This window comes from Cryptomeria japonica, chromosome 11 (assembly GCF_030272615.1).
Source record: "Cryptomeria japonica chromosome 11, Sugi_1.0, whole genome shotgun sequence".
Classification (NCBI taxonomy): Eukaryota; Viridiplantae; Streptophyta; class Pinopsida; order Cupressales; family Cupressaceae; genus Cryptomeria; species Cryptomeria japonica.
In genome coordinates, this window is record NC_081415.1 from 631,875,574 (window position 1) to 631,894,424 (window position 18,851).

Sequence of the window (18,851 nt, forward strand, 5' to 3'; positions counted from 1 at the left end):
CCAAATTTTCTGAGATTGTATGAAAATTGAGTCAGTCAACTATACACACTTACCAACCATTGTTCTTGGATTTGGAGAACTACAAAACATTGTCCTACACATGAATTTACCAAAAACAAAGTCCATTTTGAAACTGATTCTCAAAAATCCTTACATACTTGTGACCATAGGTAATCCCTTACATAGTCTTTTGCCTAGTCCCACTTATGTCCTCACTATTGTCCGTAGTCTTTTGCATAGTCCCACTTACGTCCTCATTATCATCCATAGTCTTTTGCATAGTCCCACTTATGTCCTCATTATCGTCATATGTCTTTTACATAGTCCCACTTACATCCATATTAGTTGCATAGTCCTGTGTTAGCATATACATCTTCATCTAGACCTCATATACGTCTAAGTCCATTATCAGTTATAGGTTCATAGCATGTGCCTTCATGGGCCTCCCAGGTGATGGTTTTCTCCCCTTCGAGCAACCTAATCTAGTTCCAAACGGTGGTCAATGAGAAATCATTGATGGTCTAGCTAACTTAGCTTGGGATTTAAGAAGAAGCACACCTCAATATATGGGAGTCATATACGAGATAGACATTGAGTCTAGGATTTCCCATAAAATTGATAGAGAGATTGAAGCTGAACAACTTCATCAACAAATCGAAAGACTTGCATTAGAGAAATCTAGAAATGCTAAAAAGGTCTCACATCAAAATCCTCAATAGAGAGTCTAGTATAGTCTTGCATACCTCATATTTATGTCTACTATCTAGTGTTAGGTCATCATCTTGCATTGACCCATCCTCATATAGGCAATTTTAGATGCTCGTCACAAGATCCCAGAAAGCAAAAGGAATAATGGACCCAAACAACACATAGTCTATAAACCCTACTTGGAACATGGACATGTCAATAGGTCAATACTTAGGTACACAAACAATGTCCACCTTAAACGAATTACAACAACATTTGACAAAGGAAGAAATTGAGTCCACACAACAAGACCCTCATGTCCTCATGATCCTAGATGCATTTATACATAGTGATAGGGACAAGTATCTTTCACTGTTAATACAAAATGGGGCAAAACTACCTGAGGATTTTGATGTCACAAAGATTTTACCACCAAGAAATTTTTTAGGTCAAGATAATAGTCAAACACCACCCTTGAGACAAATACAAGCAACAACCTCCAGTCTTCCTCAAAGAGTACCTCTCTAAACAAATGTCAACACAAATGCAAACTTTCAAACAAGCGTGTCATCTTTAGCGGTCAATGCTAGTATACCATCACAGAGCATAACGATAATATCAAGTGTCTCAGCACCTATTCAAATGCAAGCAACAAGTGCAACCCAACCTCCAGTGGGATCCACGTATAGTTATCAAAATGTAAACCTAGGTATTGCCAATATAGCAAGTACAACTCAACCAAACATAGGTTCGCATATCACCTATTTTACAGTACCTAGTGGAACACACAACACACAAGGTTATAATCTTGGTACTTTCCAACAACCTCCTAGTTATGCAACCATGAATCCTTTTGTGGGACATACACAAACACAAGGTATACCTTTGACACCAACAGATATTCTGACACAACAAATACATAATTTGCAACAACAGATGACAACCATGCAAACTGGTAATGATAAAAAGAGCTACACAATGCAGGACTTACATCCCTATCCATTCGATCACAAATTATACATGCCACCTTTCCCACAAAATTTTGAAATGCCCAAATTTGATAGATATCGTGGGAAGGGTGATCCTAGAGACCATATCAGAGAATTTTTTACGGCATGTATAGAAGTTGCCTCAGAAGATACTTATCTAATGAGACTATTTCCTAAAAGTCTGGAAGGTCCGGCTTTAGAGTGGTTTTCTCATTTACCACCAACCCTCACATCATGGGGGGAATTAGCTGAACAATTTATTGCAAACTTCTCACATAACATTGACACCCCGGTTACTTTGATGGACTTATGTGCCGTTAAACAATACGAAAATGAAACATTTGCATCCTTCATACAATGATGGAGGGCTCTCTATAGGAGGTGCAAGACGACTATCCCTGAAATAGAGCAAGTGGATATGTTAACAAAAAATTTGATCCCTAAGATTAAATATCCATTACAAATACAATGTCTAACCACATTTAAACAAATCACAGAAAAGGCTCTTAAATGTGAGAAGGGATTAGTAGAACAAGGTCTTATTAAGTATGGCAACACCAACAACAATGACAAATCTAAGTTTTGGTCAAAAAACAAAAATGTGACCAATGATGGTATTGTAGATGCCAGAACGATAAACAAAACTCAACCCATTTTATATTTGGGAATGAGTCAGTCAACAAATCTACATACAGGAAACAACACAACATCAACAAATGTACATGCTACGCAAAACACAAACACAAGATACCCCAGGATAAATGCTCCAAGAAGAAATTACACACCTTTAGGAGAACCTATTGAGTCAGCGCTCAAAAAGTTAATACAGACAAATATGATCACTTTGCCTGGAGAAAAAGTATATGAACCGGGTCCTTTTAAACCCACATGGTGGAATGACAAAGATTTCTGTGATTATCATAGGACTAAAGGTCACAAAATGACAAGTTGCTACAAATTGAAAAATTTGGTCCAAGATATGATAGACCAAGGGGACATCACAATTGATACTGATAAGACCTCAACAAACACAAATCATACGGTTTTTAAGGATCCTTTTGTTAAGAATGACAAAGGAAAAGCTACCACATCAGGTACCCAAGATAATACAGCTAACTATAGAAAGGTCTCATACGACTACACTATTCATGCCATTAGCTCAGGAGATACAACGAATAATGATTCACAAGAAACACCTGCTCAGGAGGACCATCATCAAGACACTCATAAAGATGACAACCAAATTTGCATGATATTCGAAGCACCAAAGTACGATGATGACATAAATCTTTGTCTTAGAGACTGGGGGCATGATCAACCATCTCACTTAGGTTGGTTTGAAGATGAAATCATTGAACATATTATGGATGTCAAACATATACATCAAGAATATGAAGAGGGATTTAACATAAATCTTGATAAAACAACCTATGATACAAACGATATGATTGCTACAATCACAATTACTCTCAGAGACAGAGACTGTGTAGTGGTTACTCATAGGTCAAAGGTAACTTTACAAGGGATACCACAAAATCAACCACCAGCAATAGGGACTTACAATGTAGTTGAGCAACTTAAGAAAACTCTGACACAGATATCATTATTCGAACTATTGTGTATGTCACCTAATCATAGAGCTATACTAGACAAAGCACTTCAAGAGTCAGTAGTGGACAAAGATATAGATAAACAGGCCTTCAAGTCTATGGTAGGAAGTCTGACACAAGGCACACATATCACATTCACAGAACAAGATATTCCTAATGATAAATTGCTTCATAATGATCCACTACATTTGGAAGCTTACATTCATAAGAGAAGAATCAGAAGAGTACTCATAGATGGGGGAGCCGGTCTCAACATTTGTACTTTAAAGTTGGTCAAAGCATTGGGATACTCTAAACTTCACATTGATTCTTCCAAAAGGATAAATATCAAGGCTTACGATGATGAAGAACATCCATCTAAAGGCATTGTAACATTACCTGTACAAGTAGGACCAATAAAAACAGAGGTCGCTTTTCAAGTCTTGGACATAGAGCTGGGATATAACATGTTATTGGGCCACCCATGGATTCACACCATGCAAGCAGTACCATCAACATTTCATCAGCATGTCAAATTCCCATACAATGGTATTGAAATCACCATAAAGGGTGATCCAAATCCATTCCAACATTGCAATTATCTGAAAGACAGTGTCGATAATTAGGTACCTATCAATTAGGCCGCACCTTTCACTACACAGTTGGAAACATTAAAGATCACAGAAACACAAAAAGATATGCCTACAACATCCTCCTTACAAATAAAGAGTATGGGTTGTGGAGAGTAATCTATTGCAAATACTTTAAATGGGAAACAATTGTCTCTTTCACCTAAGTCCTTTGGGAAACCTCACACTACAGTGCAAAAGCAAGACAAAGGAAAATAAATTGTCAGATACACAGACTCATGCTCTTTCATTAGATGGGGTGACTTATAGGAAGAATCCTTGAACGAAGATGTTAACCATTGGATATATAGAGAAGAAGATCATATGACAATACGCAGAATACACACAGATCAGTATGGCAATGGATTCAAAATACTCCAAAGACATGGATATGATGGTACCACAGGCCTTGGGTTATAGAAACAAGGAAGACTCAAACCTATTGTTCCTAATGATAATCTAGGAAATCAAGGATTGGGATACAAGCATGTACAACATATCACCGAAGCAAGATAACGTACTCTTGATATACTAAATCGACCAAGAAAACCATCAGATTACATATCACAAAGGAATTTTTCCACACATGCTCTTCCATCTTCATCTCAAACAAGCAATCAGGTACCTACATCACCAAGCACAGAATCAGATGGGGAAGACATGAGACAACTCTTGCAAGAACCTACCAGTGAGTTACAAAATGATGCAGTTATTGACACAACAATACAGGCTAATATGGAAACAGATGTAGGATTACCCCCACCCCCTGAATCCCACCCATGGTTATTGTCACTATTTCTACCACAATAAGCAACTTAGGCTCAACCTAATGAAATAGATGAAGAAAGATCGCAAATGCTTATACCAGGCTTAAGAAGGGTCAATAATATGCAAACAAGACCAATCAATCTACAATAGAATCAGGGATAGGAACAAGAAGGAATAAGTGATGATAGCTCATATGATGAAACATATATTGAAAGTGATACAGACTCTCATGACTATGAGTTCTTATCACTCCATGATTCTACCCCACCAGAAAGTGTAATATCAAACAATCAAGTCTTCATGTTATCAGATTCTACTAAAGAAGGGAATAATGATTTACCCTTATAACATTCACACTTGATTGATTGGGGGCAAGAAGGAAAACCAATGCTGGATTGGTTTGAAAACAACGAAGCAATTTCAGAATTTCTAGAAGTCAGAGAGGGATTTCCACGAGGTGATCATAAAGCAGGGTTTGCTATAGACCTAAATAGAAGAGCATACTTTGGAGAAGAAAGTACTTCTCTAGCAGAAGATAAGGATCAAACTACCCATAATGACAAAGGTGACTTGGGTAATCTTCCTATGGAAAGAGAAAGTTCAGCATTACTTACAGAGGAAACAGAAGAAGTAAACATAGCAGAAGGAGAAGTTTTACATAACATCCATCTGGCAAAATCACTAAGCAAAGAAGAATAAGATAGATTCATTCATTTTTTCAAGCAATGACCTATCAAATTTGCTTGGTCCTATTCAGACATGTCGGGCTTAGATTCTGAATTAGTGTTACATCACTTACCATTGATACCATGAGTTAAACCTTACAAGCAAAAATTGAGAAAGATGCATCCAAGTATCGCATTACTAGTTAAAATAGAATTACAAAAGTTGCTGGATGTAGGTTTTATTAGACCTATTGACTATGCGGAATGGATATCCAACCTGGTACCTGTGACTAATCCCACGGGAGGCATCAAAATCTGTACAGATTTTTGAGATCTAAATAAACCTTGTCCTAAGGATGACTTCCGGCTACCCAATATCAACATGATAGCTGACCTAACAGCTAGAAATGAGATGCTATCCTTAATGGATGGTTATTTAGGATACAACCAGATTAAAATTGCACTAGAAGATCAACATAAAATGACCTTTACTTGCCCTTGGGGAACATACTGCTGGAATGTGATGCCATTTGGTCTTAAAAACTTTAGAGCAACATATCAAAGAGCCATGACAACATTGTTTCATAACATGATCCATAACATAATGGAAGACTATGTAGATGACATATTAGCTAAATCACAAACCAAAGAAAGTCACCTTGCAGTTCTTACACAAATATTTGATCAGTTGGAATAGTATAATGTCAGATTAAACCCGAAGAAGTGTGTGTTTGACGTAACAACAGGTAAACTGTTAGGGTTTATAGTATCAAATAGAGGAATTAAAATAGACCCTGCCAAGGTCAAGGCGATCATTGATAGGAAACCTCCATCAACACTTAAACAACTCAGAGGGTTACAAGGAAGATTGCAATCCACAAGGAGATTCATAGCACAGTTGGCAGATAAGTGTCACCCATTCCAACATTTACTCAGGAAAGGAGTTACTTTTAAATGGACAGAACAATTCCAGGAAGCTTTTGAAGCTCTAAAAGATTATCTTTTGAACACACCAGTGTTAATATCTCCTACTCCAAGACAACCTCTATTGTTATACATATCAGCAATGAACTCAGCTCTGGGAGCTCTATTGGCACAACATGATAAAACTGGAAAAGAAAGAGCCATTTATTATATAAGTAGGACTCTAGTCTGCTATGAGCTTAACTATACCCCCATAGAGAGCATGCTTAGCAGTAATTTTTGCGTCCCAAAAGCTCAAACATTACATGTTGAGTCATAAGGTACAACTCATTGCACGCTTTGACCCACTCAAGTACCTATTGAGCAAAGCAACATTGACCGGGCGATTGGCTAAGTGGGTTATGATCTTGAGCGAATTTGATATAGAATACATAGATAGAAAAGCTATCAAAGGATAAATCATAGCAGATCAATTAGCAGAAGCTCCTATATAGGATAGTCACCCATTGTTGATAGACTTTCTAGACAAATCCGTGTTTACACTAACTGCCTCAGTAATGTGGAAGTTATACTTTGATGGGTCATATACAAGTCACAGATCTAGAGCAGGCATTCTCTTCATTACCCTTAAGGGGGATGTTATAACTAGGTCATTTAGGATCAATTTCCCATGTACCAATAATATGGCCGAATATGAAGCTCTCCTTATAGGGCTTCATACAGCTATACAATGGAAAATATAAGAGTTACAGGTCTATGGTGATTCACAATTAATCATAAACTAGGTAAATGATAATTACAACACGAAGGATGACAAACTCATGCCTTATAAAAAGTTAGTCAAAGATTACAAGGAGAATTTTAGCAAAATTACCTTTGAACAAATCCAAAGAATACAAAACAAGGCAGTAGATGCAATGACAACCATAGGCTCTCTTCTGGGTATGCCTGCTAACGAAACTCAATTTGAGTTTATCATAGAATAGTTAATGCTACCTGCATATGAGACTCCCCTATCAGACTATGTATGTGCAATTGTGGGTCCAGAATCACCTTGGTACAATGAAATATATACATATTTGCACACCCAATACATGTCACCAGATCTGTCAAGAAATCAAAAGAAGACCTTTATTTGTCAAGCATCTAGATACACCATTATAGCTAATACTTTGTATAGAAAGGGTTTCGATGGAACTCTTCTCTAATGTCTGGATGAGAATGAAGCACACCTTGCTTTAAAAGAAGTCCATGATGGAATCTGTGGGGCTCACCAAAGCAGTCCACCATTGTCAAAGAAATTGCTGAGAACAGGGTATTACTGGCCAACCATGGAAAAGGATGCTTACAAGTATGTATAGAAGTGTAAACAATGCCAAATGCATGGAGACCTTATTCATGCACCAGCACAAGATCTTCAATCCATCACATCACCGTGGTCATTTTCATAATGAGGATTATTTCTAGTGGGTAAAATCAACCCTATTTCTTCCAATGGACACAAGTTTATCTTGACAGCTACTGAATACTTTACCAAATGGGTTGAGGCAATTCCTTTAACATACACTACTGGAAAGTAGATAGAAAAATTTATGCTAAATTACATTATATGTAGATATGGAGTTCCAATGTGCTTTGTTATAGATAATGGGCATCCATTTAAAAACTAGGAAATGAAATAATTGTGTGACAAATTTCACATACAATAGAGATTTTCCATGCCATATTATCCACAAAGTAATGGACAAGAAAAGGCTACAAATAAAACAATATTGAAAATTCTTAAGAAAGTAGTTAGTGACACAGGACGGGACTGGCATCTCTAGTTAAATCCTGCTCTTTGGGCTTACAGAACAGGAGTACATACACCTATCAGAGCAACACCATATTCCTTGGTCTATGGGACAAAAGCAATACTCCCCATTGAAATAGAAATACCATCTCTAAGAGTCTCCTTACAGAACATCATATCAGAAGAGGACTACAGGGTAACAAGGTTGCAAGAACTAGAGACCCTTGATGAAAAATGAAAAACAACATTCAATCATTTACAAGGATATCAAAACAGACTGAGACAAATTTATAATAAAAGGGTCCGCACACGAAATTTTCAAGTGGGAGATCTAGTACTTAAAGAAAATCAAAGGAACCTAGCAGAACAAGAAAGGCTAGGAAAATTCGTACCTAATTGGCTAGGTCCTTTCATTATAACTAGGGTCATAGGCAATAGAGCCTATCATTTGGCTACCATGGAGAGAGATCCAATCTCTGACCCTATGAACAACATGCACCTTAATCGATATTATACCTAAGGGTTGTGTAGTTTAGGTTTCACTTTCTGCATTGCATATCATATCATTTAAAACACTGCATTACATATAGTTTTTTTTTGAGATGCATCGCATTCTTAAAAATTTCACATTTTCATATAGAAGCATCAATAAAACAAGGCAATTGTTTGAGTTTATCATTCGTTGGCATCTAAGGAAAACAAGGGTCATTTCCTTTCTTAGATATTCGGACATGAAGTCTTTGAGGTCCTAAGGTCATTCATTTCCAACATTACCCTGTGACGACGCTTTACTTATGGTTGGGTAGTGATTTCACTATTTGAGACTTGTTAACCCACAATCTATCAATTGCTATATCTCACATATTAATAAGATCTCTAATTCATTCTAGACACCTAGTTGATCATATGACTAGTGAAAAATCTAAAATTCTACTTCAGCACCACTGTAATTGTCACACCCAAGTAAGTTTCATTACTTACAAGTCAAGGCAAGAAAATAAAAAGGAAAAAAGCTATGCCAAATATCCATCTAAATGCAAAAAGAGCAATGATATATAACTGAAATATCATGTATACAAATGCGATAAAAAGCTTGACTACGAGAACATACAAGTAACTCCATCAGGGCTATGAACGCCTACTGGCAATGGAGCAATATTTGAGAAATTACAGTCTATAACCTTGTCAGAGCTCTCAAGGCTTGCTGGCAACGAGGCTCTATTCAGGATGCTTTTGAAGTTAGAATAATCCATGTATCTAGTCATATAGGATGCTAAGGATCTTTAGTGAACATAAGAGCAGGAATTAATGCATTTTCACACACATAGGCAAAAGAAGATCAAAGTTTCAAGAACCAATGGGGAAGTTTTTCGCGTCTCCATTTGTAAATCCTAGTCACTAAGTGTGTTGAGATGAATGTTCCAAAGAACCTTAAAGATCGATTGACCGCTTATCTATGAAATGTTTTGCACCTCCAAGTCAATTCATGTATTACAAATGCTAAAACAAGCACAATCAACCTTGTTCAAATAGGAAATGCATCTTCATCATGCATATTGCATTCACATAGGTCATGTCAAAAATTCATTTGTCTCTACATACATTCTGCAGATCATCATGTCATACAAGTCTGCACACTGGGGGCATAATTGAAAAAATCCAAAACATCATATAAAGTCCTGAAAAAAATCTAAAAAAAAATCCAAAAACATTGAAAAACTTAAAATCCAAAAACATTGAAAAACTCAAAATCCTAAAAATCATATAAAGTCCTGAGCAAAAAAATAAAAATAAAAAAATAAATCAATCAAAAAACATTCAGATATTGATCTACATAATCCAAAAACATCGAAAAAGCTCTTGGAAAAGAACTAAAAATTGAAAATCAATCAATCAAAAAACTTCCAATAACATGTCTTGTGAGAAACAAATACCCTAGCAGATATCCAACAAACACTTCGTACGAAGTTAACAAAGGATATGACTATCCAGTCCAACATCTGCAAACAATTGATCAAACTGTCTTGTCAATCGTATCATATCCATATCAAAGTGATCATTATCTTGTCTTAAACAGAAGAGGATACACTCGAAATCAGACAGGTCAGTCTTAAATGGGGTCCGCAACTTTCTGAGATCAGACATTATCAACCATCACTTCAAACAACTGAGAACGAAGGCACAAGGTCAGTATAGCTGCTGAATTTTGTCCATGTCAGTCTTTATCTTTTTATCATTTGGCGACAGATATTGTTCCTATGCTACTCAAGGATGTCCACAAGTGACTACAGGAGCTATGATGGGCATTATCTTTTTCTTTGTTTGTTGTTTGTGGTGTGAACATATGAAATTCTAGGGAAATTGCTCTAGTGGGTGTCTATGATAAGAGCCTTCACATCAAGGTGAAATCGCTACACATACCTCGACCCCTAATACAATTCCCAAAATGGAGGGGTCACTCCTTGTCTGCTACGTGTTTGTTTCTTCAATGAAATATCTTTACATCTTGGTTCCTTATACCCTGATGTACTAAGCTCCATTGTTTAATAATAAGGCTCAGTGATGAATATATATTGACACAATAAAATATGTGACACAAGTTCATGATTCTTTCAATTTCATTCTCATTTCATCTCATATGTTTATTGCTAGTTTGCTAATTCTTTTCTCATCATCTCTTTCTAAATCATTTTCTATTATCTAACATTGTTCAATTTTATTCTAAGGTTCATTCTCTCATATTCTATCTCAATATCATATTCACATCACCTATCTCTATCTCTAATAAACTAACCATCCTTTCATCTCACATTCTTCTTTTTTTGAGAGATCATTCATTTCTTTAATGCACAAACAATCTCTCGAGGGGGCATTACACCCTAAGTATCACCGGGGCATACTGGGGCAATTTTTTATATTTTCTTTGAAACAATATCATTTCGACATTGTCTCAAAGAGGGGCAAATGTAGACACCTAAAAATGTCTCATTGACCATGTACTAATTATTCCTCTAATTGATTAAATAATTCTTTAATTATTTAATTAAGTTAATTAATCATATTCTTCTAATTTCATATTTCCTCATCATTTCACTAATTATTCTATTTTTTATTTCTATCATCATTTAATCAATTTAATTATTTTCTAAATGTTAATTAAATATTTATTATTTAATTAATTCTGATTAATTCCTCAATTTAAATAATCTTTATTATTTAAATAAATTACTAATTATTCAATTTCTATCTCTAATTATCTAATCATTCAACCCTCTTCTAAATATTAATTAAATATTTGTTATTTAATTAATTATGATTTGATCCTTTAAATTAAATAATCTTTATTATTTAATTAAATTCCATTTCTAAATAGTTAAATAGTTTCTTTAAATTATTTAATTAGCTAATTAATTCTTCAATTCCAAATCCCCAAATTCTAATTTCATTTAATTTCTTATTTCTTCTAATTTCTTCCAAATTCAATTACATGTGCATGATTTCAAAAATCAAATTGAAAATCAAAGTTAAGTTCTAAATATATTCAAATGCTAAATTGAATTAAATTAAACTCAATTATTTGAATAATATCTCATGCAAAGATTAAATTGAAAATCTAAATCTAAATGCAAGCACATGCTAAATTAATTAATTAAATCATTTATCTCTCCAATCCCTATTTTCATCTTTCAGTTAGCTTTTTCTAAATTAAGCTCTCTATGTTAACTTCTTTATTTCCTCCAATCATTTTTTTTCTTCCTTCAGTTAACTCTTTCATCAATCAGTTGACTCCATTAATCTATTCAATCTATTGAGTTTCACTCCTACAATCAACAGTTCAACTATCAATTTTCATTTGAGCTCACCTGAGTTCCACCTCTTGATCATTCTGTTCCACCTTTCAATCAATCTCATCCAATTTTCTATAAATTGAGCATTCAATCTCCATTTTCAAGAATCACGAACTTTGAATCTTTGTGTCACTTGCAGGTTACCAGCGCAATATCAGAGAGCCATAATACCATGAAGAGGAGAAGAGCAATGGAAGCAATATGTAGTCACAGAATAGGGAGTTCTTGATTTGATTATTTTGATTCTTATTTCTTAATTGTGTTATTCCATTGTATTGTTTGTTAAATTCTGATTAGGATAGGGATTCGTGATTTCTCTTGTTTCTAATTGATTACTTTGTTAATTGAAGATGAATTTTGCATCCCACAACCCCCATCCTCAAGGTTCCCTATGTCTACTTCCTCATACACACTCTACCAAGACCGTCTCATATGTCCTTGGAGAGGAATTTCACATTTCAACACAAGACCAACATACAAAAACAATAAGGATAAACCAGTTTAACCACCAAAGTACAGATGAATAAAGATAATAAATCATCAATTTCAACATTAAGGCAAGAAAATAATTTTGGAATTGCAACACCAAATCAAGTAAACAAAATATTGCAAGATCATGGCTAAACCTTCAATGTCAAAATAAAATAAATTGCTGGCCTACAAGGAAATAAATAAGAATATCATAAGTGCACATAACATCACTATGTGACTAGCATCTAGCCACCAACGAGGAAGGAAGGAACAATCGTCTAGCTATTGCAGTAGCTCATCATGTGGTGTAGCCTAGTCACACATCCACATGGCTGGAAGTGTGCACCTCAACATCACCCCGCATCACGTCGTCACACGACATTGCTCTACCCTAAACCAATTGGTAGGCCGCATGGCAATGTCTACTACATCTTGCATTGTGTCTCAGCACAGCATGACAATACTCCAATCGGAAAAGGCATGCAATGGACGTATCCCGCATGACAGTGTACCTCATGGAAAAGGGCACGCATAGGTCACACCCTGCATAGTGACATACCTCTCAGGATACTCGCCATAAGCTAGAGGTATACATGGCCAAGGTCCACCCACATGTCTACCAACATTGGCCAATTGGCAGCTCATGTGAAAAATAACATACCTTTCATGAAGACAAGGCAAAAGATCCTCCAACAAAAACCATCATTGTGCTCAAGAATTGTCATCAAAATGATCAAATAAAGGATAGGAATAGGCTGGCACACATAAAACTTATAAATTGGTTCATCAAAAGGGAAATTATTGAGTACACCTATAATACAGTTTCATTATTTAACTATATTTTTCCTCAAAATAGAGAAGCTAAATTCGCTTCGCGCCGACATTATTCGTGCACTAATCTATACTATTCAAATAATGGTGACTTCTAATACTACCCCTTAACATACTGAATTACCAACAACCCGAGGTTTGGTACTCAGTAGGGTAACAATTAAGTAACGTCACATAAACAGTATGGTTTCCCATACTCATAAGTAAAAATATGCTCCATGGTTGATTACTTCACCATCCCATTGATGAATAATGATGAACTATAAATACTCAACAGATACTGAGAGGGGGGGTGAATCAGTATAGACAAAAACTTCCTTAAACCACTTTGACTGCAAAGAATGCACTAACTGGTAAATAGTATCACCGATCTAAAATAGGGCACTACCGGTAAAACACAGTGAGACTGTGAAAGACATAAACCGGTAACACTTAGATCTTCACACAACCTAATATCTCATTTCCAGTTCACCCATATGCTTAGACAAGTAATACATCATCAGAAATATAATGACCACTGGATCAACATGCTTTACCACTTAACAAAAAACACTAAGACATCACATGAAAAAGCATCACACATAACACACTAATTTTTTCATGTGGAAATCCAATTGGGAAAAACCACGGTGGGGATGAATACCCACAAGTTGTTCTTTGAACTCTTCTGAAGTCCACTCTATTAGGAGCATAGTCTGGTTAAGGACTTTACAATAGGTTCTACTAGGAACTGATCCTACTAGGCATCACCCAATTAAGGGATGGCTAAGTACCTGGTTAAAGGTTAGAACCCTGTTAAAGGTTACCTCACAAGAGGATTTGAAGAACTCAATGATTTTGAGTCACCCTGTTAAAGGATTTACACAAAGCCTATTAAAGCTACCCAGTTAAGGGATTTTCCAATTGCTGAAATGGTTAGAAGTCAATAGGTAATACACTGATCTGATAATAACACTTAATGCCAAGGCAGATCCACTTTAGTTCCTATACTTCTACAATCACACTTTGCAGATCTCTATTCACTGCACCAGTCTAGCAAGAATCAAGTATCTCTTCACTTGGATACACACATAACATTTGCCAACAACTTCATAATGCAAATCATCATCGACCTTATAGACAACAATTAGGTCGGTAGCCAAAACCTAAAACCCTAAGCATCTAGGTTAACAATACAGTCGGTCCAATCCTGACCATTCAATCACATTGCATAGGGTGAAACAATCTTGAACACATCTCAAGGCATTCTCCATCATTCATTCTTTACCACTTCTAGAAGCTGATAACCCATCACACGCTCTCCACCGTTTACTAAGACTTCACACATTCCTGAGGTAGATAGAACCAATCTTCTTCATGCAAGATCCTCAAGGAAATCCTTCATGCGCACAAGACTGACATGGCAACACGATCTGATCATTTCAATGTTAACCCATCATAGGATGTCATTAGTCAAATCACACAGGCTTGGAATGCATCAACTGGAAACCCTAAAGCTAAGACTACCAACCGGTAGTCATATCAAATGAAACACTGATACAAACTTTGCATATACCAGTTCACATTCCAACATACCGGTTCACCTTTTCACATATACTGGTTCACCTCATCATACCAGTTCACTTCATACCATCATATTGATTCTCTTGCTAGTTTGCTTTCTTTAATATACCAGTTTATACTTCAGCATATTGACATCAATGACAACATACAATATCATCATGTCAACAAACTCTGCACATATGCCAACAATCTCCCCCTTTGGCATTGATGGCAATATACAAGGATATCTCTCTGCTTCACATCTTCTCCCCAATCTCTTCCATATTATGTGTAGCCTATTATGTGTAGCCAATACTGCAGATATCTTCTCTACTTCACATCTTCTCCCCCTTTGACAACAATGCCAAAGTGGAGGCACAAACATGCACGTTCCACTATGCTTCTCCCCCTGAGGCGTAGCATCCTTCAACATAGCAATCCTAAAAATATTTGACAATGCAATACCTGACTGATATGGAGCACATACTTTTAGTTTACCTCTTGAAGGGGAAGCACCCCTAATTCACCTCTTATATAGGTAAATGTAGCCTTCGATAGAGGCTTGGTGAATATATCTGCTAAGTTCTCCTTACTGGAAACATGCTCCAATACAACCGCTTTGTTCTGAACTTTCTCCCTCAAGAAATGATACTTGAGCTCGAAGTGCTTGGTTCTAGCATGCAATATCGGATTCTTGGAAATATTAATTGCACTTGTGTTGTCACAAAATATACTCACTAGTTCAAATACAGGGACTTTGAAACCACTTAATACATGCTTCATCCAAATTGTTTGAGTACAATTCATAAACGCTGCTACATATTTTGCTTCTATTGTGGACTGGGAGATACAACTCTGCTTTTTTCTCATCCATGAGATTAGTCTACCATCGAGAAAGAATGCACCACCAGTTGTGCTCTTTCGATCGTCCACATTACTAGCCCAATCGGCATCTGTAAACACTTTGAGATTGAAATCATTACTATATGGATACCACAATCCATAATCTATAGTTCCCTCAGATATCTAAGAATCCGCTTGACTGCTACCAAGTTGGATTCTCTTGGACTTTTTTGGAAATATGCAGCAATGCCCACTACATGTGCTATGTTCGGTCTGTTGTGTACTACATAGTGCAACTTACCAATCATTGATCAGTAATCCTTCTCATTCACCAAGACTGAGTCATCTTCTTTTGACAATTTACAACTGGTCATCATTGGTGTACCAACCAGTTTGCTGTCTTCCATGCCAAAGGTCTTCAACACCTCTTTGACATACTTGGACTGAGTGATAAAGATACCATCTTTCATTCATTGAATATGTAGTCCAATGAAGAACTTAATCTCTTTGATTAGAGATATCTCAAATTCCTTCTTCATCTCATCTACAAATGCATGGCTCATCTTGTCACCTCCACCAAAAATGATGTCATCAACAAACACTTCACAGATCAGAATCTGATCTCCTTCCGACTTTAGATAGATATTGCTATCTTCACTTGTTCTTTCAAATCCAATCTTCACAAGATGTGTGTAAACCTTCATACCATTCTCTAGGTTCTTTCTTCAATTCATACAAGGCTTTATGCAGCCTACACACCATATTATTGTCTTCTGATAGGGCAAACCCATCTGGTTGCTCTATATACACTTCCTCTTCAAGTATTCCATTCAGGAATGCAGATTTCACATCCATCTGATACACCTTGAATTCTTTGAAGAATGCATATGCAAGAAGCATTCGACCTCCTTCTAATCTATCTACTAGAGAAAAGTTTTCTCCATAGTCTTCTCCTTCTTCTTGAGCATATCCCTTACATACCAATCTTGCTTTGTTTATTACCATTGTGCCATCTTCATTCAGCTTGTTTCTAAAAACCCATTTGGTGCCAATAACATTTTTATGCTTAGGTCTGGGTACCAAAGACCATGTACCATTCTTTTCTATCTGGTCAAGTTCCTCTTCCATAGCCTTAATCCAGTCTTCATCTTTATGTGCCTCTTTAAATGTTTTAGGCTCAAATTCAGAAATCATGCAAGAATTCTCTCTGACTTTTCTTCTTGTAACTATTCCTTCATCCTTATCCCTTATGATCTTCTTTGGATGATGATGCAACTTTACACACCTAAGAATGACCTTAACTGATTCCTCTTGTTTTTCTTCTTCATCCTCAACTTCATTTACATCAGCATCTATTGGTGTAGGAGCACTGTTACTAGTACTTGGTTGTTTTGCAACTAGTTCCCAAAAGGTTACAACCGGTTCATCTACTGCTTGCTCACTCCTAATTTCCTCAGGTTTCTCAGAGGTTTCATCAACTCTAACATTGATACTTTCAACAATTCTTTGAGTCCTATTGTTAAAACACTTGAGAGCTTTGCTCTTGGTGGAATACCCTAGGAATATTCCCTCATCACATTTTGCATCAAACTTGCTTTGGTGTTCACTCCTCTTGATATAAAATTTTCTACCAAACACTCTAAATTAGCTTACTATAGTAGTCTTACCAGTCCAATACTCATAAGGAGTTTTATCCTTACCTTTCTTGATGAGTACTTGGTTCATAGTGTAGAGTGCAGTGCTCACCGTTTCTCTCCAAAAAGTGTGAGCAACCTTTCGTTGAATCAACATTGTTCTGGCTGCTTCAACTATAGTCTGGTTGTTTCTTTCTGCTAGGCCATTCTACTATGGATTCCGAGGTGCAGACAGTTGCCTCTTGATGCCATTCTCTTCATAGTACTTATTGAATTCTCCAGAAGTAAACTCACCTCCTTGATCGGTTCTAAGGCATTTGATCCTCTTACCACTTTCCTTTTCAACTAGTGCTCTGAAGGCTTTGAACTTTCCAAAAGCTTCAGACTTGTCTTTCAAGAATGTGAATCATCAGTAAGAATCATAAAGTACCCATCTCCTTGAACACTCCTAGTTTTCATAGGACCATACAAATCAATATGCACCTATCTCCTTGAACACTCCTAGTTTTCATTAGTAAGAATCATAAAGTACCTATCTCCTTGAAGATTTACCTTTGAAGGTTGAGGAAGAAATTTTCCCCAGCTGACATTCTTTGTATAAAGGATTCTCCAGTTTGTTCAGCACAGGCAATCCTCTAACTGTCTTGATCTTACTAGCCTTCATAGTGTTATCAAAATTTACATGAGAGAGTCTCCTATGCCATATCCAACTGTCATCAAACTTAGCCATTAGACATTGACTGATATTTGTATTCAACTAAAATAAGTTACCTTTGGTCTACATACCGGTGGCCATCAGTTCACCACTCTTTCCTTTTATTTTGCATACTCCATCTTTGAGTTCCAAAGTGAGTCCTTTATCATTCAGTTGAGCAACACTCAAAAGTTTATGCTTGAAACCTTCTACCCAATACACACTATCAGCACTGCTTTTTCCATTTAGAGAGATGGACCCTTTTCCTTTTACCATACATAGTGCATCATTACCAAATCAAACTACACCTCCATCATACTCTTCCAGAGTCATAAACTTTCTCTGGTCACCAATCATGTGGTGAGAACAACCACTGTCAATAATCCACTCATTGGAATTATCAAAGCAGGAGACAAGAGGCTTCTTATCTAACACATCTTCCTTAACAACCACAAATACTATGCCTTTGCTTTCTTCATCTTCTGATTCATCATCAGTGACACCTTCATCAACTGCAACAAGACAATTTCTCCTATTTCCTCCTTCGATATTTTTTAACCTCTCCGGTTTGTCCTTATTATTACTATTGGGACAATTGATAATAATGTGTCCTATCCTATTGCAAGAAAATCATTTCAAAGGGAGCTTACCTCTGTATTTTCCAGTTCCCTTAGAAAGTCTCTTGGCAAGAAGAGCTTCAAATTCCATCAGGATCTCCTCATAATCCATATCTCTACTTTGTCTAGGTTCATAGCTGGTACTGGCTTCTTTACCCTTTCTAGATAGTGTAACAGATGCTTTAAAGGTTGAATCGATCTTCTGAACACCGCCATCATAACTATTTAGCTCATATGCGGTCAACTTAGCAAAGATAGAATCAAGGGATACCTTTGTCTTGTCAATAGATCTCAACTCCTGAATAGCAACAACCCTTTTTGCATAGAC